Source organism: Microtus pennsylvanicus, chromosome X, assembly GCF_037038515.1.
Source record: "Microtus pennsylvanicus isolate mMicPen1 chromosome X, mMicPen1.hap1, whole genome shotgun sequence".
Lineage (NCBI taxonomy): Eukaryota > Metazoa > Chordata > Mammalia > Rodentia > Cricetidae > Microtus > Microtus pennsylvanicus.
In genome coordinates, this window is record NC_134601.1 from 106,899,710 (window position 1) to 106,924,179 (window position 24,470).

The 24,470-nt window shown below is 40.0% G+C and overlaps 1 pseudogene; it reads left to right on the forward strand.

Annotated features, from left to right (window-relative positions):
- The first annotated feature begins 8,089 nt into the window (after positions 1–8,089).
- On the forward strand, positions 8,090–10,513 carry LOC142841306 (SHC-transforming protein 1 pseudogene; annotated as a pseudogene).
- The last annotated feature ends 13,957 nt before the right edge of the window (positions 10,514–24,470 follow it).

Sequence of the window (24,470 nt, forward strand, 5' to 3'; positions counted from 1 at the left end):
GGATACCCCTTCTAGAGCCCTCCTAAGGCTAAGCAAGGAGTCAGAGAACAGCACTCTAGTAAGTTTTTCTTCTGGAAAATGGAGTTCATGTGGCTTTCTTTCCATCTAGAGAGGTTCATTGAATACTCACATGGACTAAGGTTCTTGGTCTAGAATTTATAGTCTCACTTCAAAGTATCCTTCCAATTACAAAGTATCCTTCCAAATAAGTGACATGAAATTGTTGCCCTAGTTTGCCTCTCTGGGTGTTTTGATAAAATACTTACCAAAACCAACTTAGGAGAAAGCAGTTTATTTCACCGTGCAGGTTATAGCCTATCACTGAAGGAAGTCGGAGCAAGAACACAAGGCAAGAATCTGGAGGCTGGACCTGAAGCACATTCCATGGAAGAATGCTGCATACTGGCTTTCTTTCCCTGTCCTTTGGGAGGTATGAGTGAGACTGTCCCCTTAGACTAATATATTTCATTGTTTAGTCACCAGAGAGTGACATTATTTGAAAGGATTATAAAGGTTAGGAGGTGTGGCCTTGTTGGAGAAAATGTGTCTCTGGGGTTGGCTTTGAGACTTCAAAAGATCATTCCAAGCTTATAGTCTATCTCTGCCTATGAATGAGGAGGCAGCTCTCAGCTACTCCAATACCTGCCTGAATGCTTCCATTCTTTCCACCATGATGATAATGGATTAACCTTTGAAACTATAAGCAAGCCCCAATTTAAACACTTTCTCTTATATGAACACCTCGTCACGGTGTCTCTTCACATTAATACAACAGTGACTAAGAAGCTGGTACCTGGGGATAGAGTATTATGACAGGCATGGCCATGATACTTGTTGGCAGAATGAGGACTTTGAGATGTTGGATAAGGAGAGCAACTGAATACTTTAAAGGAGGCTTAATAGACCATAGTAGTAGATGCATGGGAAACAGAGGTGCTTAGAGCAATGCAAATGGCCTTGTTGAAGAGATTTCAGAGAGGAAGAATACTAGTAAGTTCCTTGAAACTACTCTTGAGATATTTTGACAAAGAATGTGGTCAGGTGTCACAATAGTTCTAAAAATCTGCCTGCGGCTAAATGGAAGAATTTTTGATTAATGGCTCAGGCAAAAACGATTTTAAGACAGTCTACTATTGACTTAATCACATGGGTATTATTGATTACTCTTACGTAGATATAGAATTGAAAGGAGTGAGCTGGACAAAGAGAAATACAAAATGCATACATTGAGGAAAAAAGGACTACCAGGAAGCATAATGGAACCAAGCTGGCATCAAGGAAACAAAAAATTGAAAGAAAAGCCTCATGCTAAATGAAATAAATTAAATCATTCTCTCAGGACAAGATTCCAATCAGCTAAGCTTCCAGCTTGTGAAAAGAATTTAAAGAAAAGCCTCTATATTGAATGAAGGAAACCATCAACAATGCAAATGTGATCCAAATGTAACTGAAGGCAGCCAAGATCCAATCCCAGTTAGTAGCAGAATGTGGCCTCTTTAGTCACATGGTTCTAGTTTTAGAGTAAAGAACAGAAGAAAAGGGTGGTGGAAAATTCCTCCTCAGCTAAAGAAAGCAACTGAAACAAGCCATGTCTCAGAGGTATCCTTGCATTGAGGCCCTGAGAGGCCATTAAGTGAAGCTGTAACGTCAAAGGCTTGATTGTATTGGAGACTCCAAGATGCTGGAAATGCTAAAGTCATGGGATACCTGACAAAAAAAGTTTCAGACTGAGAATGGAACCACCCCAAGAGAGAGAGAGAGAGCAGTATGTTGAAATCAACAAAACTGAAATGAGCTGGAGACCTGGAGCGTGCTGACATCAGACACAGATACCCAGAATTTGAGTTTCGTCTTGCTTTGTTTTAGTATTTCCTCACTGTACTGTCTGGCTTTGTGTGTCAACGTGACATGAGCTAAAGTCATCAGAGGAAGAACATGAGCTGAGGAAATGCTTCCTTGACATCCAGGTTTAAGGTATTTCCTCATTTAGTGATCAGTGGGGGAGGGGAAAGCCTATAATAGGTAGTGCCATCCCTGGGCTGCTGATCCTGGGTTCTATTAGAAGGCAGGCTGAGCAAGCGTGCTTCCCTCCATGGCTTCTGCATCAGCTCCTGTTTCTGGGATCCAGTCCTGTTTTGAGTTCCTGTACTGATTTCCTCCAGTGATGAACAGTAATGCTGAAGTATAAGCCTAATAAACCGTTTCTTCCCCAACTTGCTTTTTGGTCTTGGTGTTTTGTCACAACAAAAGAAACCCTAAATAAGACACTCAATGTGCTCCTTTTAGAAAGGCAATGTATTGCTTTCTCCCTTGGTATCCCTACCAGTACCGCTTTCCTAAAACACTATAATTCTCAACTAAATTCTATCAGTCCTTATCAACATAGACTGCCTCTCAGCCCTTGTATAAGTAGCTTTTTGAGAGCAGAGACCATCCCAGAAATCCAAAACTTGAGAACACAACAGGAACTCAAAACAGGGCCAAAATACACAAAAAAGCTCATAGTGGGGTATCCAGCCCCATCTGGTACATCTGTAATATAGCCACTACAACTAAGCCTCACGGTACTTTGAAGAAGAGGAACAGAACAGTTGTAATAGGCAGAAGCAGGAGAACTGTCAAAATTGGCCTGATCTATAGATCTAGATCCAGGCAATCCTAAACTACACGGTGGGATCCTATCCCAAACAAACAAATAAAAAAGACTTATGCCTATCTGAAGAGTTATTAGTAAGAAATGCCAACTGGAAATAGGAGAATCAGTTTTCTTCAGGGATGCAGGCCCCAAGAAAGTCCAAGAGACGGTCACATACTCATGCACAAATGGGTAGCATGAAATAGACTGGCTATTAAAGAGATGAAGAGATGCTATGGAACAAGAAGCTGGGAGGACAGAGTTAGAAGGATAGTCTCTAGTGTATACTCATGCACTTCACAAATAGGAGCCAGAGATCTCTAAGCTGGAACTAATCTGAATGTTTCCTCCCTGAGTGCTGTGAAACAATGGTCTGTACCCTGTCACTTGCATTTTAATAAAATGCTGACTGGCCAGTAGCCAGACAGGAGGTAAAGGTGGGGTGACGAGAACAGGTGAATTCTGGAAAAAGAAAAGCTCGGGCTTCAGTTGTCACACAGAGGGCAAGCAAGACGAGAATGCCTTGCTGATGAAAGGTACCACGCCATGTGCCTAACACAGACAAGAATAATGGGTTTATCTAAGATGTAAGAAAGAGTTAATAAGAAGCTTGAGCTAATAGGCCAACCAGTTTATGATTAATGTAGAATTCTTTGTGTGTTTTTTGGGACTGAAAGACTGTGGGACCCGTTGGGACAGAAACATCTGTCAAAACCTGAGGATTAGCTTTCATATTACCAGAAGGTACCATGTAATCTTCCAAAGGGGAGAGGCAAACAACAATCCTACCCAGCTATGATGTCAATGGAAAACAACCAGAAAGGCTGGATAACCCTAAGGGTGCAGTAGCAGCACACATACCTTGGCAGTCACATACAGGTTTTCTAAATGTACTTAAGACCCACCCAATAAGAGGGAAGCCATGCCTGGTACTGGAAACGGAGCTAACTCCCCAGTGACAGTGAAGTCACCAATATTGGAGGAGAACATAAATCACTAGTTTACTAAACTAGCATAATCCCCAACAACAATCTAAACATTTTTTCCTTACATCCACCAATATGGTGTGCTTTACTCTTTAACATGGAAACTTCTATTTATAATAGATGAAAAATACCATAGAAAATTCCACTGAATGAAAATGGAGTTATGGAGCCCAGTTCCAATGAATACAACTACAAAATACTCCCGTACATTTTAAGTAATGTAACTCTAATTCTTGCTTGATACCCTTTTTATATGTAATTGTAATAGTTAAATCGTTCTTTTTTATTTAAACAGAAAATATGAGTTGATGTGGGATTCCCCTCTGTGTGCTGTGAATACCAATGGTTAATAAAGAAACTGTCTTAGGTCTGTGTTGGGCAGAATAGAGGTAGGTGGGAAAAACAAACCTGAATACTTGGAGAAAGAAGACAGAGTCAGAGAGAAGCCATTTAGACAAAGACAGATGCTGGAACTTTACCCTGGTAAGCCACAGCCTTGTGGTGATACACACATTAATGGAGATGGGTTAATTTAAGATATGAGTTAGCCAGAAATACGCTTAAGCTATTGACCAAACACTATTGCAAATACTATAGTTTCTGAGTGATTATTTATGGTCTGAGCAGCTGGGAACAAATAAGCAGCCTTCCTATAACAGGAAGCAAATAGGGTAGAAGTGCTAGAAGTTCAGGGCATTTTCTGTGAGATTATATCTCCCAATAATGTCAGATAAACATAACTGGTCACTGATATTTCACTTGTATTTTAATAAATAAAGCTCGCTTGAAGTTCAGGGATTAAAACAGCCACACTGATCAGCCTTACAGACTAGACCGTTTTGATACCCACTTTTAATCCCAGTAACTATACTAGATTGCTATAGAAAGTAGGTGGTAGTCAAACACACCTTTAATTCCAGCACTAGAGAGGTATGTGTGATTGGACGGAGGATAGCTCTCACTGACAGTCTCATTCTGAGATTCCTGGAGGCAGGGTCATTATTTCTGACTGAGGTAGAAGTTAGAGCTAAGAGCTCACGGCTGGCTGTTTTGCTTTTCTTCAGGCTGAACACCAATACCCATCTCTGGCTTTATTTTTATTAATTGTGCAACAAATCAACAATGTTTGGCAACTACATTTATATAAAACCTGAGAGAGCTTGGGAAGGGTTTCTAGACACAAAAGAACAAAGTTAAGAAAGGCTTCTTGGTACAGGATTGTCTCAGGTAGGCTCTGTTTGCAAGAGGCACGCAGAGGTAAGGCTCCTTTAAGAGAGGTCTCCTGACTCAGCATTAGTGGCAGGAAATCCTTGCAGCTCTTTTAAGAGGCTCTGGCTGTCCTGGAATGTGCTCTGTATACTAGGTGGCAGTGAACTTATAGAAATCTGTCTGCCTCAGCCTCTCATGTGCTGGGATTAAAGGCATACACAATAATCCCCAGCTCATAAAAACAGTTTCATGATACATATGAAGTTCCCATGCTATTTAAAGCTACTCTTCTCACCTGCTCACAAACAAATTGAAGAATTATTAACACACGATAGGTTAATGTATGGAATATCCCTACAATGAACTTCTACAAACTCATTAAACAAAGAATACTCTGGTGGTGCGTATCTATCCACAGCATTCAGTAAGCTGGTGCAGGAGGTATAAAGGCTGGAGGGAGACTAGCTTGTGCTATACAGTGAGCCATAACATCTATAGTTAATGTTAAGCGATGAGATCCGTAATGCTTGTGTATACTTAAAAGGAGCACAGCTGTGTGTTCCATATAAGTGTGTGTGTGTGTGTGTGTGTGTGTAAAGGAAGCAAGCATCTGGAAGAATGCTCACAACATGCTCATGGTTGGCTCCTCGTGGCATGTTAGCCATGGGAAGGTAGGCAAAGTATTTCAGTAGCCAAGTGAAAAAAGGTTAAAACCCTTCTGGAATTTATGATCCCAATTACATAAAAAATAAATACATATTGAAAGGAATTGTGTGTATATATATATATATATATATATATATATATATATATATATATATATTAGGCAAAAGAGGCTCTGTTACCAAATATTAAAGTGGTATTCATGAGTTCTTTTTGTAGTGTGCTGGTTACACATTTTTACGGGTAATGGTCAGGAAAGAAGCTAAACAAAGAAATTAGATTCAGGGTCATGTTCTGAAAAGAAAAAAAAAGGGATATAGATATGATAGTATAAATGGGTATATTATTGATTCTACTCTGAAAAAAGGGAGGATATAGATATGATAAAAGTGTAGATAATTGAATCTAATTTTAAAAGCAACTATTAATTTTAATGTTTTACATTGGATTGGACTTTTATATATTGCATACAAATTTTGTATATTGATACAAATTTGAGATTGATTTTTTTTTAGAATATTCTGTACATACATTTCTACTCCTGTTCAAAGTATTGTATCTATTCAGCTCATTTAACAGTGGGTTGCAAATTTCTAGTCCTTCAAAATTATTATTTACAACTGGTTAGGGTAATAATGAAATACAGGTTTAGTAATTAGTCTTTATTTATTTTTATTGATTGATTGATTGATTGATTGATTTTCGAGACAGGGTTCCTCTGTAGCTTTTTGGTTCCTGTCCTGGAACTAGCTCTTCTAGACCAGGCTGGCCTCGAACTCACAGAGATCTGCCTGCCTCTGCCTCCTGAGTGCTGGTATTAAAGGCATGTGCCACCACCGCCTGGCCCTAGTCTTTTATTATAATCACGTTTGTAGTCCCATTAGGTATTTTTCAAGGTCAAACAAAGATATATATTAGATCATCTTCAAACACTTCATAGATCTACAGAATATAGCATTTAAGATGTTTTAATAACATAGGTTCCTTTTATGACAATGAGACATGTCTGCTCCTGGCACCACTAATCTAAATCAGAGAAGATAACAGGCATCAAAGAAACTCCACATGGAGTTTACTTTCTTTGTGGCAAAAGTAAGCTGCTGGGCAAGAAAATTCCCTTGCTTCAGCTGCTGACAGTATGCTGTCCTAACTGGATAAGCAGGGCACAAAAGAAAGTGATGGTGAAACATTTTCAAGGAGGGACCACCCTTCAGAATATCCTGCTTCACAGAAAAGTCTATTGGATATGCTAGGCCTATAGGCCAAAGACAGATACCCCAATGTTATAGAGGAACTTTAGGTGACTGTCCAGGAGGCCTGCTGTTTCTGTCATTTCTCACATTTTTGGAAGTTCATTGCTCATACTTCCTGATTACTTGGTTGATATTATTTCCTTCTTGTGTCTCTGAGGGATTTGAAGAGTACATATTTAGAGTTAAAGTTTACTAAATGCAGAAGGCAAGTTATGATAGAAAATAAATTAGGTACAAGACTTTGGACTCACAAGATAAGGAGTAGTTCCTCTACATTTGTGAAATGCAAATGGATGAGACATTGTTGATGTATTTATTGCCTATATATATTGTATATAGTCATTGTACTTACTGTACACAGTTTTTCTTATATTAGTTATAGCCTTTGTCTTTTTTTATTTTAGACAAAAAGGGGAAATGTATTTAAATAAATAAAGTGTGCCTGAAGTTCAGAGATTAAAACAGCCACACTGATCGGTCTTACAGACCAGGCAGTGCTGACACACCTGACACACACTTTTAATCCTAGTGGCCATGCTAGTTTGTCATAAAAACCTAAAAATCAGGTGGTAGTGGTGCATGCATTTAATCCCAGCACTAGAGAGGAATATAAGATGGGAGGAGACAGCTCACAGTCTCAAGTCTCATTCTGAGATTCCTAGAGGCAGGATTGTCATTTTGAACTAAGGTAGAGATAAGAGCCAGTGGCTGGCTGTTTTGTTTTGCTGACCTTCAGGTTGAACCCCATACCTGTCACTGGATTTTTAATAATCATGCAACAAACATGACTGTTCAAACATCAGCTAAATACAGTTGACACCAATAGTCAAGCCAAAGTGGATTGGAAAAAGTCCAAGAGGCCCTAAAATTACACAAAGAACTATAAGAAATGAAGAAATGTTGAGAGCAAGAGAAATCTTCTTCACCAGGGAACAGTATACCAATTAGTTATCCAATAGCATCCTTGAAAACATATAAGAGTAACAATGAGTACATTATAAAGACTGAGTAGGTTATATTTTATAATGGATATGTATATATAAATATATACATGCAATAATAATTAACAAAAAAGAGGCCATGAATTTGAAAGAGAACAAGATGGGAAAGAAAAAGTAGTGTTGGGATGTGGGATGAACTAAGGGGAGGTAGATTTGATCCAAACATCTCTTGTTCATCTATGCATGTTAGATAGATATTAAAAAAAACGACATTCAAAAATCCCCCTCCACTATCCTTGCTTCCTTCCCCCACAGTATATGGGTTGTGTGGAGGTCCTGCAGTCAATACTTCAATACCCGGACGCAGTTCACCAGAAAGTCCATCAATTTGGTGTGTGAAGCCATGCCTGGTGCCAGAGGAACAACAAGGAAGAGAAAGCCCTCTAGCCGCCCACTCAGCTCCATCCTAGGGAGGAGTAACCTGAAGTTTGCTAGAATGCCAGTCACCCTCACTGTGTCCACCAGCAGCCTTAACCTCATGGCAGCCGACTGCAAACAGATCATTGCCAAACATCATATGCAATCTATCTCATTGGCGTCTGGTGGGGATCCGGACACAGCAGAGTATGTTGCCTACGTTGCCAAAGACACTATAAATCAGAGAACCTGCCATATCCTGGAGTGCTCTGAAGGGCTCGCTCAGGATGTCATCAGCACCATTGGTCAGGCCTTTGAGTTGCGCTTCAAACAGTATCTCAGGAATCCACCCATACTGGTCACCTCCCATGACAGGATGGCTGGCTTTGATGGCTCGGCTTGGGATGAGGAGGAAGAAGAGCCACCTGACCATCAGTACTAAAATGACTTCCCAGGGAATGAACCCACTCTCGGCGGGGTGGTAGACATGAGGCTTCAAGAAGGGGCTGCTTGACCCACTCTGCCCAATGCCCAGATGCCCAGCCACTTGGGAGCTACACTGCCTGTAGGGCAGCATGCTGCAGGAGACGCAATGTCCATAAGCAGATGCTGCCTCCACCACCTTGCCCAGGCAGAGAGCTCTTCGATGACCCTTCCTATGTCAACATCCAGAATCTAGACAAGGCCCACCAAGCTGGGGGTGGGTCTGGGCCTCCCAATCCTTCTGTTAATGGCAGTGCACCTCGAGACCTCTTTGACATGAAGCCCTTTGAAGATGCCCTCCGGGTGCCTCCACCTCCCCAGTCCATGTCCATGGCTGAGCAGCTCCAAGGGGAGTCCTGGTTCCATGGGAAGCTGAGCCAGCGTGAGGCTGAAGCCCTGCTCCATCTCAATGGTGACTTCTTGGTGCGAGAGAGCACAACCACACCTGGCCAGTACGTGCTCACTGGCCTGCAGAGTGGGCAGCCCAAGCACCTCCTTCTGGTGGACCCTGAAGGTGTGGTTCGGACAAAAGATCACCGCTTTGAGAGCGTCAGTCACCTCATCAGCTACCACATGGACAATCACTTGCCCATCATCTCCACGGGCAGCGAACTGTGCCTACAGCAACCCGTGGACCGGAAAGTGTGATCTTCGGTCTGTCCTGGAAGCCCTCCACCCCATACCACTGTGTCCTCTAACTCCTGGGACCTCTGTTTGTGCTTCACCTGAGACAAGGAATTTTAGTTAGGAACCTGGGGTAGCATCCTGCTTCTGCCCAAACCTCACCAAAGTATTAATGTACAGAGTGGTCCCTTGCCTGGGCCTTGTCTGTGCCAAACTGATGCCCTTTCCCCCAAAGGGTAGGTTCTTAAAATAGAAAAAGACCCAGTGGAGCAATTGCCCTTTGGGGGAAGGGAAGTAATCATACCTCTGGTTTACCCCTGGTCTTCAGGATACCCCAGATCCCTCTTAACATATCCTATTCCCTATGCATCCCTTACAACTTTGTGCCTTTGACTATCTTCTAAGTCTGCAGATACTTTATGCAAAGAGTTCTCAGGCCCTTCGTGTGGATAAGGGTTGCTGACGCCTTGGCTCTGGAACCCTGTTGTGCTCAGCACCCCTTTCTGTGTTTGGGAAGAATAGGGGCAGGAGTGGCAACTATCTCCTCTGCCTTTTGGTTGTGCAGCCCTTAAGAGATTGCCCCAAGCTGGGCTTGGTGGCACATGCCTTTAATCCGCACTCAGGAGGCAGAGACAAGAAGATTTGTGAGGCCAGCCTGGTCTGCAACAGAGTTAGTTCCAGAACAGTCAGGGCCATGTAAAGAGACCCTGACTCCAAAAACCAAAAAGAAAGAGACAGAGAGATTGCCTCAGAGCCCCCTCCTGGTGGTGGAGGGGTGGGGGGCAGGTTTGGACCCCTCCCTTGATCAGTGCCTCCTGGCCTTGATCCCTTTCTCCAAGGGGTCTATACATTTTTTAAGCCTGCCCCTCCCCTGTTTGCATGTGTGTTGAAATCTCCAGCCAAAGTGTAGCCCTTCTTCCGGCAGCCCCATCCACTCTTTAGGGATGGGGGTGTGTGACTGACATGGGCCTCCAGGATGTGTACTGTTAGCCTCCAGGTGGGTTCTATGGAGGCTTTGAGACCAAAGCAGTAGACAATCCCCAGTACTATTGGTAGGTCTGGAACTGCACTTTTTTTTCCCCCGCATACATTTTAGGGTTGTAGATTTATTTTCCTGGTTTTGTTTCTGTTGCTTACTTTTGGGCACAAATTATGATAGTCGATTTCATTTATATATCACCTCGTTGACTTTTCCAAGCTTTTTTTTTTAACAACTGTTGATATTTTACTCGATCTGGCCTAAAAGTACGTAAGACAGGATTTATTTTTCTTATTCCTCAAGAGAACTGTTTGGTTAAACAGTGTTGTGGGGTCATGATGTAAAATCTTACTTAAGATCCTACCTTCCGCTTGCAGGCCAATGCAGCCAGGACAGAAATCTTGCGAGCTCACTCTATAGGCCTTGTGAACAAGGGGGGTCGACGGGTTTTTGGTTTTTAGTCTTGGCCATCGCCTATTTTTGGTTTGGATGTCTTATACCAAAGGGAAATAGTCTTCATTAAAGTCCTTATTTCTTCTAAAAAAAAATCCCCCTCCATACTTTTCTCTAAGAAAGCCTGGAAATCCATGCTGGAGTGACAAGTTAGTGGTTAATTAGAGTAATTTGTTCCAATATCAATAACAAGTGTTTCACAAACTTCCTGCAACTCTAGCTCCAGGAGATCTGACACCCCTCTTCTGTATTTTGTTGGTAATTGCACTTACATATCCAAAAACATGTATGTAAATACATATGTAAATATTTGTATATAAAGGTACACATAGTTAAAAATCAAATAAGTTCTGTTTTAATTAGAAATAAAAAAGGACTAGAGGAGATGGCTCAGTGGTTAAGAGCACTGGCTATTCTTCCAGAAGATCCATATGGCAGCTCCCAACTCTCTATAACTTTAGTTCTAGGTGATCTAACACCCTGACACAGATATATCAGGCAAAATACCAATGCACATTTAAATCAATTAATCAATCAATGAATAAATATTTTCTTTTTAGAATAAAAAATCATAGGATGACATTTACAGACATTATGTTCACTGAATATCCCAAGCCAGAACATATTGTGGCACCTTCCAGCAAGCAGAACATAAAGTATCGCCTTGGGACTTATAGCTTGACTACTAAACTCTAAACCTCATATTCTCCTTTGTTTGCACACATTACTGACTCTATCCTCCATTTTCCCACAGTGCATCCTGTTCCCATATCAGCCTCACCATTACTGTACAGAAGCAGATTCCTTAATACTTTCTGAGATTCCACCCCTTCCACATTTTTTTGTTTTTTGAGACAGGGTTTCTCTGTGAAACAATCCTGTCCTGACTGTCCTGGCACTCACTTTGTAGACCAGACTGGTCTCAAACTCAAAGAGTGCCTGAGTGCCATGAGTCAGCCTGGTCTACAAAGCAAGTTCCAGGATAGTCAGGACTGTTTCATAGAGAAACTGTCATGAACTCAGAGAGATCTGCCTGCCTAAGCCTTCCAAGTGCCGGTGCTGGGAATAAGGCACCCCCAACTGTAATGCTGTCTCTTTAAGAGACAAGCTATGCACACTCCCTGCAGCCTCTATCCCTCCCTGGCCATCTTGGCTCTATCTCTGTCCCTTCTCTTCCCTCCTAACCTCCCTTATCTACTTTTTAATTCCCCTTCATAACCCAAATAACAAATATCCAATTCTATTCTATATGATATGCCTGTCTATGTGCCTCCCATCCACCACTGCCTGCTCACACAGCTTGCCGGGCTTGCCAGGGACCAGCCCGCCCACACATGGCTGGGGATTAGCCACTTTGGTTTGTGGACCAGCCGCCACCAGGTCCCCACAACAAATTGCTGGGGACTGGCTGCAAATCCATAACATTGGTGCCTTGTGACTCTGTTAGGCCCTACTGCTCCTCTCCAGAGAGTAGGATCCTGAACCAGGGCTTTTTTCCTACTCCCACCACTGGCTTCCAGGCTTTGAATGGTGAGTCTCCAGCCATTCTGCTATGCTTGCTTTCCATAACTAAAATTGTGTTTGGACTAACCTGGGGTTAGTCAGCCCGCTCTAGCACCAGAAACTGTGCGGTGCGTTCAACTGATGGGGGGATCCAGGGTCCCCCAGATTCTTTATCTTTTTTTTCATTTCTTCTCTTTTGTTTTTTTCATTGCCGTAAAAGGCCACTCAGAGCGGCCTCTTGTTTCTCTGGACCCTGACTGGATACAGCCAGGCCATAGCATCCCACCCGTATTCAGGGGACACACCACTCATGGGTCCTGGGTGTTTGCGCTGATTTGCACCCTGCCTATATGGGGAGACATCCCTGTTATAGGCCTTGTGGTGTTGCTGTTTTGTGGGTTTTCACAATTTTAGCTTTAGATAGCAACCATCCATATCCGTCCCCCTGATGTGGAAGTGTCTTCTGTCTATCTGTTGCTTTCATTGGTTAATTAATAAAGAAACTGCTTGGCCTGATAGGACAGCAGCTTAGATAGGCGGAGTAGACCAAACAGAATGCTGGGAGGAAGAAGGCAATAAGGCAGTCGCCATAGCTCTCCTCTCCGAGATGGACGCAGGTTAACAATATTCCTGGTAAGACACCACCTCGTGGTGCTACACTCATTAGAAATGGGCTAATCAAGATGTGAGAGTTAGCCAGTAAGAGGCTAGAGCTAATGGGCCAAGCCATGTTTAAAAGAATAAAATTTATGTGCTGTTATTTCAGGTAAAAAGCTAGCAGTGACTATAATTAGTGATCCTAGAGAAGCTAAATAAGGAGAACCCAAAGAAAAACATATAGGCATCCTCCTGAATATTAAACTTCATCAGGCGATGAAAGGAGACAGAGATAGAGACCCACATTGGAGCACTGGACAGAAATCTCAAGGTCCAAATCAGGAGCAGAAGGAGACGGAGCACGAGCAAGGAACTCAGGACCTCGAGGGGTGCACCCACACACTGAGACAATGGGGATGTTCTATTGGGAACTCACCAAGGCCAGCTGGCCTGGGTCTGAAAAAGCCTGGGATAAAACCTGACTCTCTGAACATAGCGGACAATGAGGACTACTGAGAACTCAAGAACAATGGCAATGGGTTTTTGATCCTACTGCACGTACTGGCTTTGTGGGAGCCTAGGTAGTTTGGATGCTCACCTTACAAGACCTGGATGGAGGTGGGTGGTCCTTGGACTTCTCACAGAGCAGGGAACCCTGATTGCTCTTTGGGCTGAGGAGGCCGGGGGGGGGGGGCTTAATTGGGGGAGGGGGAGGGAAATGGGAGGCGGTGGCGGGGAAGAGACAGAAATCTTTAATAAAAAAATAAACACACACACACACACAAAAGCTAGCAGTGTGGGGCCAGACGGGAACGCAGCCTACTGCTCCCACTACTACAGTCCCCTGGCTTTTTCAATTCCAGCCATGGCATGCTGCAGCTTTTTCAGTTCCAGCCTTTTGCTCCCCTCTGTGGGTTGTGCTATGGCATGGCAGCTCAGCAACTGGGCAGATCACAACTTTAGGTCTCTCTTATTAAGCTTAAAATCCTTAAAGCTCAAAATTGTGGCTTTTTCATACAACATGTGGCTGCTGCCATTTTGACTGTGGTCAGGGGACTTCACCACCATCTTCATAGCTGAGAGGTGTTGTCAGTTTAAAAATCAACTCATGAAAATATTTCAGATCAAATTTCTCTCTCATAATGCTTTTCATAATCTTAAAAATACTTTTCATTGTATAAAAATATATCACAGTCATTATACAATGTCTCTAAAACTTCCTTTTTCACAAACCCTAAAAATTCTTGTGAGTTCCAGAGAGTCGAATTAAAGGATCTACTTCACACAGGTCAGATACATCCCCCTCAATTCCCTAGTCCTAATATTTTCCCCGTAATTTAAGGTTGTCCTCTATTCTGCCTATACCTTAACCAGGTGCAAGAGACACCAGCCATTTCCATGCCACAATCACTGGACAGGAGCAAAATGACAAACTGTGCCATGATGTGGCTAGCAACCAGCCTTCTCAGTGCCCCTCCCCAAAGATGACGCCCACAAATAACCAGGAAGAAGTCTTAAAATTCTGCTTCCCCAATTCCTTCCATCTATGGTCTCTAATCTCCCACTTTTTGTTATAAAAAAGAGGTGGGAATGTAATACTGTCTCTTTAAGAGACAAGCCGTGCCCACTCCCTGCAGCCTCTCTCCCTCCCTCGCCAATTTTGAGCTCTCTCTGTCCCCTTCTCTACCCCCTCACCTCCCTTCTCTTCTTTTTCTTTGTCTTCCATAACCCAATTAATAAATATCCAAGTTTATTCTGTAGGATGTGCTTATCTAAGTGCTTCCCCCCTTACCCCCCCACTCCCCCTGCCTGCTAACACTGATCTCAGGATTCACCAGCGACCAGCCCTCTGCCACATAGCTGGGGACCAGCCACCTTGGTGTGTGGACCTGCCACCAATGGGACCCTGAAGCAAGCTGCTGGGGACTCATTGCAAATCCATAACTCCAATCACCCCCAGACCTACTTCCCCACTCCAACCCCACCCCCATCCCATTGCAACATCCCCCCACGAGATGCTTTTTTGTTTTATTTTGTTTTGTTTTGTTTTGAGACAAGGTTTCTCTGTAGTTTTACAGCCTGTCCTAGAACTAGCTCTTGTAGACCAGGCTAGCCTCGAACTCACTGAGATCCCCTGCCTCTGCCTCCCGAGTGCTGGGATTAAAGGTATGCGCCACCACTGCACGGCTCAAACGATTTTTTTCTTCTGAGTCAAATCACACCTCTAATCTCCTACAAAATTTATCACAGCCCAGAGCAGGCCCCAAGATGACGAACGGCAAAAGTGAGGTCCTGATCTCTGCAGTGTGGTACACTGTTCAGTGTTGTATAAAGGCCTAAATCCTTATTTAGAATCATATTTTCTAACAATCATCTGTACCTGGGAAGCTCCGTCTTCTCTCTTTCAGCTATCATGTACACCAGCTTCGGCCATCTGGACAAAGCCTTCCCGTACAGCTTTCCCACTTCCTTACGTCACTTCCAGTCCTTTAGGTCACTTCCAGTCCGTGGACTTGGCGGGCTTGCTGCACTGTGACACTGCGCATGCTCCTGGGTTTCTTAACAGCCATTCCTTTTCTTTCTTCACCTTATCACTTGGGCTTCTGAAAAGCCTTAGGATTTTTACTTCTGTTTACCTGGAATCTGGCCCCTTGTGTCAGTATACCTGAAAGGTTTTTAGGGCTCTAGGGCTCGAGAGTCATTCATAGTAATTTAAAAAGGAGACACAGCTTTGGTAAGCCTCTGCCTCGAGAGTGCGTGGATCAAAGGGGTGCGCACCACCACCTTCTGGTACCCAGCTCAATGATGGTGATCTCTTCAGTTCTCATTCTTGGGAATTCTTCGTTGTGGCTCTTTTAAATTCCATGTAGGGATTCCTGGGAAATGCAATCTATCCCTTCTAGCAAATGTTTACTAATTTACTTACTGCATCCTTTCAAAAATTGTATTAAGTGTCTTTCTTCTTCAGTCCTGATTTGAGACGGGGTAGAAAAGAATAGGTAGGCAGGTGCTATGATACTGGTAGAATAACACCGACAAAACATCCTGATATAGTTATTTATTCTCTTAATTGTCTGGATTCACCCTTTTGTACAAACATTTTATTATAAAAACACTTTCTATAGGTTAAGGACGAATATGATTTTAAGAGTGATGGACGTTTTGCTTAAATGACTTCCTGTGCATAGATGATCTTGTTCTTATTCATTCCACCTACATATTTTGTTGTTCCTAGCACTCTGGCTGTTTCCAATTTCAGTTTGGAACAATATAATTAGTAATAGGCAACATGTTCTTGTCCCTAACTTCAGTGAAAATCATAACATTTCATGTTTTTATGTTTTAATTAGTTTGCTAATTAATTTTTTAAGTTGGCATATTAGAAAAAGTAAGTTTCAACTGTAAGTTAAAACAACTTATTACAATAGTTAACACAATTAACCCAGTGTATTAGACACTCTATATACGGTCATTAATTATGAGTATTATATCTAGTTCATTCTCCCTTTTGCAAATTCAAGTACCATGTAGATGTTGGAGAGCCTATAAATTGAGTATTAGATATTATCTAATAAAGGGCTGATCAGAATAAAAATAAAGAATAAATTTGAGAACACGAACAGATTAAATTGGAGAAATTCACAAATTAAGGAAAAAATAGTTAATAATTTATGGCAAAGATGTTTTCTTTAGGGACTGGAGAGATGCTTCAGTGGTTAAGAACACTTGTTTCTTTTTCAGAATACCTGAAATTTGTCGACCACACCCACATGGTGACCTACAACAATCTCTAAGTTTAGTTTTAGAAGGTTTCATTCCTCTTTGGTCTGGAGTCACTGAACTCATATTGTGCATAAGAATAACATACAGACAAAGCACTCATGCACATAAAATAAAAATCAATAAATCTAAAAAAAACAGATCAAGGAAATAGACAAGAAAACAAAATCCCCACAATGACAGTCACATAGTATATGGAATTCTTTAAAAATTTTACATTAAAATTTAATCGTAGGTAAGTATGTGTGCTGTCAATATTTAGATGGAATATTTTCTGATTATAGGGAATTAATAGAAAATAAAGGTAATCAAATGCAAGGATTAGAATTACAACACTATTATTAAACAGAAATAGACTTGATGTGAAGAAATTATAGTAAAATCCATTATGTAATGAAAGAATTTTAAAGGCTATTGTATATTAAATTTGTGCATAGAATGTACTGTTTGCTTTAGCAATAAACAGGATAAAATTGAATTTATAAATGTATAAAACTGAATACTACATAACAAGTGTAATAACTCTGGAAAAATTACTTGGCTACTGTTTAAATTACTCAAGACTTGATAAATTGGACAAATATTATAGAAAATTCAATAAACAAATTAAATTGCCCCACACTTAATCTAGTGATGACTATAAAATCTATACATATGTTATTTGTGAATACTTGTGGTTAGAAACAGAATATTATTGAAAACCTCCATTATTCACAACACATAATCTATTGTAGGTCAGTTCCAAATATAATTTTATGTTATTTCATCTGTAAATTTGTATATTAACAGAATAAAATGCTACATTAAGAGAAAACCTACTAACAAAATCCAATAACCAGAATTTATTCAGTTTTAAAATATATACAACTAAATTAGATAAGAATATCAATGAAAAATTATTTTAAATATAATACATAATATGGAAAGTTTGAGTCAATTATTATCCTTTCTTGTTAATAAATCCATGAAAGTACCACACAGGGAGTAGAGAAATAATGGGGAAAGGTGAAGTGAGTCATGTTTGGAAAATAACATTAACATAATTTCTAATTTACTTGTATGTATTTAAAAGAAGAAAATATATTCATGGTAACTATATGTATCCCCTAAAATATTGTTAAGCATAAGATTATTATGCAATCACATACTTTTGGGGGACAACAAATAATATAAAATTACAGTTAAATAAAACATGTACATTACTACTTAAAAATAAACATATACGAATATAACTTTAAAAGTATGTTAACATTATATAAATTTCCCTACAAATTGAGATATTGCTAAAATTCTAAACTAGAGCAATATTTTATGTATAGGTAGCCTATTCAATATTAATTGACCTCAAGTTTAATTGCAAAAATACTGGAAACATTTGATCACAAATACAGCTCTAAAGATTTTGTGTAAATGTTTTTACATGTGACATGAATGCATAAGTTTACATAAGCTGAGTTCAAAATTTAGTTGAATTTCAAATTCCTAATAATTGACTTAAATTCAGAATTATTAAAAATCTATAGTAGTTATGAGATTGTAAATGATAGAAATGAAGACATAGGCAAATTACCAGAACATATGAGAGAAACTTGCACTAGATTCTCTCAGAGCCTCCAGAAGAATCCAATTCTACCCACTTTTTTTTTGACTTCCACATTCCAGGGTTCTGAGGAAATAAATTCATGTAGTTTTAGTCATCTAATTATTATTTTGTTATTTTTATGCAGTTTGAGAAAACTAACTCATAGGAAGTAAGACATTGTGCACTTCAATCTGCAGATGGTCAAAACCGCCTGAGCCCTAATGTGATAACAGGTGTGTTGCTACACTCTTCTCTGTAGCCTTTAGTGGAATGGCTTGTGAGTTAGCATTTAAGATCACTATAACAACAGCTAGCTGTTTTCTGTACCTATGCCTGCCCATCTTGCTCTGAGGCTGAAACTTCTAATCAAAGTCTTTAACTTCTTGGACATACAAAGAGAAAATAAAGAGGGGTGTTTAGCACTATCCCTGTCTTATGGTATTTGGTGCCAACAAATTTGTGAGCGCCTTAAGAACAATCCGTGTTATATGGTACTTGATATCTCCAGCTCTGTTGGGACTTCTCTGTCTGGGCCTATGTGTATGCACTGCAAGTTTTCACCTTGGGCCCATATAACTCCCACTGCCTTGGTTGATCAGCAACTGTATCTTTGTTTGTCACGCTTTTATCCCATTATTGAAAATAGATTTTTTTCATAAAATATAACCTGATTGTATTTTTCTTTTCTTTTACTACTCTCAGTTCCTTTACTCCTCTCTGTCATATTCCATCCACTCCTTTCTGTCTCTCATTAGAGAAAATAGGCCTTTAAGAGATAAGAACCAAATATGACAAAATAAAATATAAGAAGATAAGCAAAAGCTGTCATATTGAAGTTGGACATAGCATCCCAACAGGAGAAAAGAGTCTCAAAAAAAAAGGCACCTAATTCAGGTACCCACTTGTTCTCACACTAAGATATCCCATTAAAAAAAACCAAGCTATAATAAATACACACAGGACCATATAGGCCCTGTGCTTGCTGTGTCAGTCTCTGTGAGTTCATATGTGCTTTGCTTAGTTATTTCAGAGGGCCTAAAGCTCTTGGAGTCCTCCATCTCTAGCTTTGATACTTTCTGCTTCCTTTTTATGGGATTGCCTGAGATTTGAGTGGAGGGATTTAATGAAGAACTCATATTTAGACTCTATCTGTATAACATAAGACTCAGTGAAAACTTTCTGAACCATAGATATTAAGACCAAGAATTCATGAACAAAACCTCATGAAAATGAGTAGCTTCTGTAAGGCAAAGAACACAATCATTCAGACAGAGCAGCAGCCTCCAGAATGGAATTTTTTAAACCAATTCTACATCTGTTAGAGGGTTAATATCCAAAATATATAAAGAATTCAGGAAATTAGATGTCAAAAAGTAAAATAATCCAATTTATAATGGAATATAGTTTTAAACAGAATTGTCAATAGAACAATGTCAAATGACTGAGAAACACTTAAAGAAATGTTCAGTTCCTTCATTCATCAGGGAAATGAAAACCAGAACTACTTTGAAATTTCATCTTACACCTGTCAGAATGGCTAAGATCAATGACACACATGACAGCTCATGCTGTTGAGGATTTAGGAAAAGGGGAACACCCTTCCACTGCTCATGTAAGTGCAAACTTGTACAGTCACTATGTAAATCAATATGGCAATTCCTTAGGAAATTGGGAAATGATCTACTTCACCATCCAGCTTTACCATTCTTGGACATATACCCAAAGAAAGCTCCATCTTACAAGGACACTTGATCAGCCATGTTCATTATGTGTTCATTCGTAATAGCCATAAATTGTAAAGAACCTAGATGTCACTTAACAGAAAAATAGATAAGGAAAAATTGGTAAATTTATATAATGAAGTAATACTCAGTGGTTAAAAAAAATGACATCATGAAATTTGGAAGCAAATGGATGGAACTAGAAAAAATAATTCTAAGTGAAGTAACCCAGACCCAGAAAGATATAAATATGGTATGTATCCATTTATAAGTGGATATTAGCTATTAAGCAAATGTGTCCCTAGACATAGAGAGGTTAGGTAAAGAGGAAAGGTCTAGGGGGAGACAAATAGATCTTCCTGGGAAGGAGAAATGTAATTAATTCATTTGCAGAGTAGGGACATATGTGGTTGGCAATGCGATGATCTGGTGGGGAAGGTGTGGGGTAGAGGGAAACATTGTAAGGAAATTGAAAAGCATTTGAGTGAGGGATAATATATAAGTCTAGTGCAATGGAAACTTTTTGAAATATATGAAGGCGATCCTAATGATGTCTCCTATTAATGGGGATGTAGATTGACAACTAGCCATCTCTTGTCACCAAATGAAGTTTCCAGTAGCATGATTGAGTTTCATTCAATTGAGTTGTTTTCTGAGAGTTCCCACTAAAATCCAAAAAAACAAAAAAACAAGCAAAAACCAAAAAACAAAACAGGCTTTGCAAAAATGGTTTGCTCTCTGCAACTGACAGTATGCTCCATTTTGGAAGACAACATTCACACATCTTGTTAAACATGGTGAAGTTTATCTGGTGCCTACATGGAGCCTGCAGGCAAACAAAACATAAACACCATCCCAACCATAAAACCTTTTGTCTACAATCTGTCCTGCCTGCAAAATATGCTAGGGTAGAACTTGTGGGAATAGCTAACCAATCTCTGATTTGAATTAATGTCTACTTCATGAGAAAAGAAGCAATACCAAATACTGCTTGGGTGACCAAAATCAGAGGGTAGATAGTCCAGAGAACTATGGTAAAATCAAATATTACTACTCTAAAAATTATCTATAAAATGACTCCTAATGATATTTTGCTACAGTCAGAGATCATTGTCTTATTCAGTCACCATCAGAGTGGCTTCTTCTGGCAGCAAATGGAGACAGATGCTAATCATCTGTTAACATATGATATAAAGAAACAAAATAGATTATCAGACACTATTTTTGCTTTGACTACTGGTCTTTCTCCATCGATTGACCAATGTCTTATCCCCTCATACTAAGTAAAGCCCACACATGTCTGATAAAGCCCTTTATCTTTTACGAAAATGTGATAGGTTTGTATTATTTAGTTCTATTTCTCCCTGCATTCTAGTACCCACAGGAGCAGTATATCTATCAAATTGCCATATGTTCTTTTCTTATGTTCTAAAACAGAAAAAGTAAAATTTTACTTGTTGTGATGAATGGAAAGGAAATTGGTTTCTTTCTCCCCCAATTGAGATCGGCTAATTAGCTAAAGAGACTAGAAGCAGATTCTTCATTATATGATTAACTGTGGCATGCAGGTATACTGAAAACACAATTTTAATCTTGTAGGATTTCTGATTTCTGCAAATTACAAAATAATACTGTATTGTTTAAGCTTCTTATTATGATTTGATATAGCAATGACAGAAAATGGAAATATGCTAATTCAAAAATCTTGCTTACTTACATTAATATCAGACGATATATATAGTTATCTGAATGTAAATAAATATTCACAAAGAAATATGTGATGATGAAATGGTCATTAAGAATGCAGAACAATCTTGTAGCAGTACATGATAATATATACATGGAATTGTAACACATAGAGACAAAAGAGTGATGATCCCATGTTTGATTCCAGCCATCACCACGCAGTGAAATTTAAGCATATTTTCATTGATTCCCCTCCCCTTATCTTATTCTTCATCTTCTTTGCCCCACTTGTCCATTTATACCCGACAGTAGTCTCCCTTCAGCTTTTACATGCATGTGTTCAGGTTTTCTCCCCCTGCTCCTCCAGTACCTTTTAAAAATCCCCTCATACTTCACTTTCCAATTTCACAACCTACACCCATACTCACATTCATCCCTTCAACATTGCACTGAGATAGATGGATAGATAGACAGACAGACAGAGAGGCAGACAGAGAGATGATAGCTATATGGATGGATGGATGGATGGATGGATGGATAGATAGACATACTCACACACACACACACACACATGTGTGTAGTAATATGAAGCGGCAGGGCTGCATCCCCAACACCCCAGCCATCTGGCCCAGCTAGCTCAGTCGGTAGAGCATGAGACTCTTAATCTCAGGGTCGTGGGTTTGAGCCCCACATTGGGCGCCATTTGTAGTAATATGAAGCGGCGGGGCTGCGTCCCCAACACCCCAGCCATCTGGCTCGGCTAGCTTATGCCCCGAAATAATTACACAGACACTGTATTTATTTAATCACTGCTTGGCTCATTTTTACCTAGCCTCTTCTAGGCTAACTCTCGCACCTGGACTAGCCCATTTCTTATCATCTGTATAGCACCAGTCTTACCGGGAAGATTTTAGTCTAAGTCCATCCTGGGTCGGAGCTTTATCGCGTGTGTCTGCCCAGGAGTGGGGCATGGCGTCTCTCTGTGAAGCGTCTGCTCCAGCGAGGAGAGCTGTCGAGTCTGACCTCACTTCCTCTTCCTCCCAGCGTTTTGTTCTGTTTACTCCTCCCACCTATCTCCTAACCAATGAGAGCCAAGCAGTTTCTTTTAATTTAACCAATGACCTTCCTCCATCACATGTGCACATTAACACCTAGGATGTGGGAGGGAGAGGGAGAGGGAGAGAGAGAATGGAGAGAGAGAGCATGGAGAGAGATAATGGCAAGTAAATAGACACATACATGACATACATGAAGGTAACAGAGTAGAAGACTGTAGACATGCCTCTATACAGTATGGATAACTAATATTTAACAGAGTTATAGGATAGGAGAGAAGCTGTGAAATGCTATCTTCTTGACATGACATGGCCATTTACACACACCTACTCGTAGGAGCTGTGATTTCTTCCACAAGATCTATCCAATAAAAGATTTTAGCATGGGTTGGAGGAAGGCCCCCGAAGGCTCCACTCTTAGCTGAAAAACTAAGCAGTTGATAGGTGCAGGGGGAAGAAGGCCTCTCTCATTCTCTCTGTCTATCTTTCCTTTTCGTGGAGGTAGCCACTGATTGATTACCCATGCCCCACTAGATGACCTCCCACCCTCAAGGACAACACTAATTGGACTTAGACAGGTAAACATAGATATTTTTAAAAGAAGAATATGACTTTTGAGGGGAGATATGATTGGACATTCCTGGGGAAAATTTGGATATTAGGTAGACAAAGTGAGAGATAGGAATGATCATAAATTGTATACATTTATACATATTTTCGCAGGGAAATAAAAATGAAACTTACAATAAAATACTAATAAAAGCATTTGAAAATAAAAAAGCATATCAGTAGAGAGAGATGGATTTTAAAACAATCTACTACTAACGATTTATTAGAGTGAAAACTGAATTGTGACTTAACCCTCACATTTTATATATAACTAAATTCAAACAGCATACATTCCCTATAAATCTGTAAATTACAAAACTTTCCCAAGACGATATAGGAGACTGCTTTGTGGACATTCCATTTGATGAAGAGTTATTGGAAAATACACCTTAAGCATAATCCATACAATTTTTAATGGAGACTTCATTCAAAAATTAAAGAAATCTTGTCACGATAATGAAAGTAAAACCAACTGCTCATGCAAAGATGTTTCTAAATCACATTTGATAAGAGTAATACTGAATATGTCTGAAAAATCCTTAAAACTAAATGGTTACAACAGCATATTAAGGTGGGAGTGTGGCTCACTGCCTGAGTGCTGTGCGTGGATGAATGCATGCATTCTCGGCTAAGTGTCATCCTGAGTGCTGTGCATGGATGAATGCATGCATTCTCGGCTAAGTGTCATCCCCCACCCCAAGAAAAAAAGGCAAAAGCCAACTAGTGGCATTTCACTGAAGAAGATATATAGCCAGGAAATAAACAAATACACGGAAAGAAATTCAACTCCATTAAACTCAGGCAATTGATAATTCATTTAAAACTATTGGGAAATGCCATGGCATAAATTCCATAATGTAAAATAAATAATAAAGTTATAATGCCAGATAGTCATTAATATTGCAAAGAAATTAGATTATTGATAAATGTTATCAGAAATACCATATTGTACAGAAACTACAAAATATTTGGAAGTTTTAAAATGACAAAACAAACTTCAACTCACCAAGTAGCATAGCAATTGAACTTCTGTACAGTTAGCCCAGAAATGAGACTCTATATCTACACAGGCACACACACAAAAACTCTCTACATAATTATTCACAGCAACCTAGTTTGTAGAAGTTCCCAAGTAGAAACAAGCAAGATATTTCAACAATGGGCAAATGTTTTAGCAAACTGTAGGACATTCATTCCCTGAGATAAGAAGAAACAAAATATTGGTACATGTAGACAAATATTTCAGTAAAATGTGGGATATTTGTACCATGGGATAAGAAGAAACAAACTATTG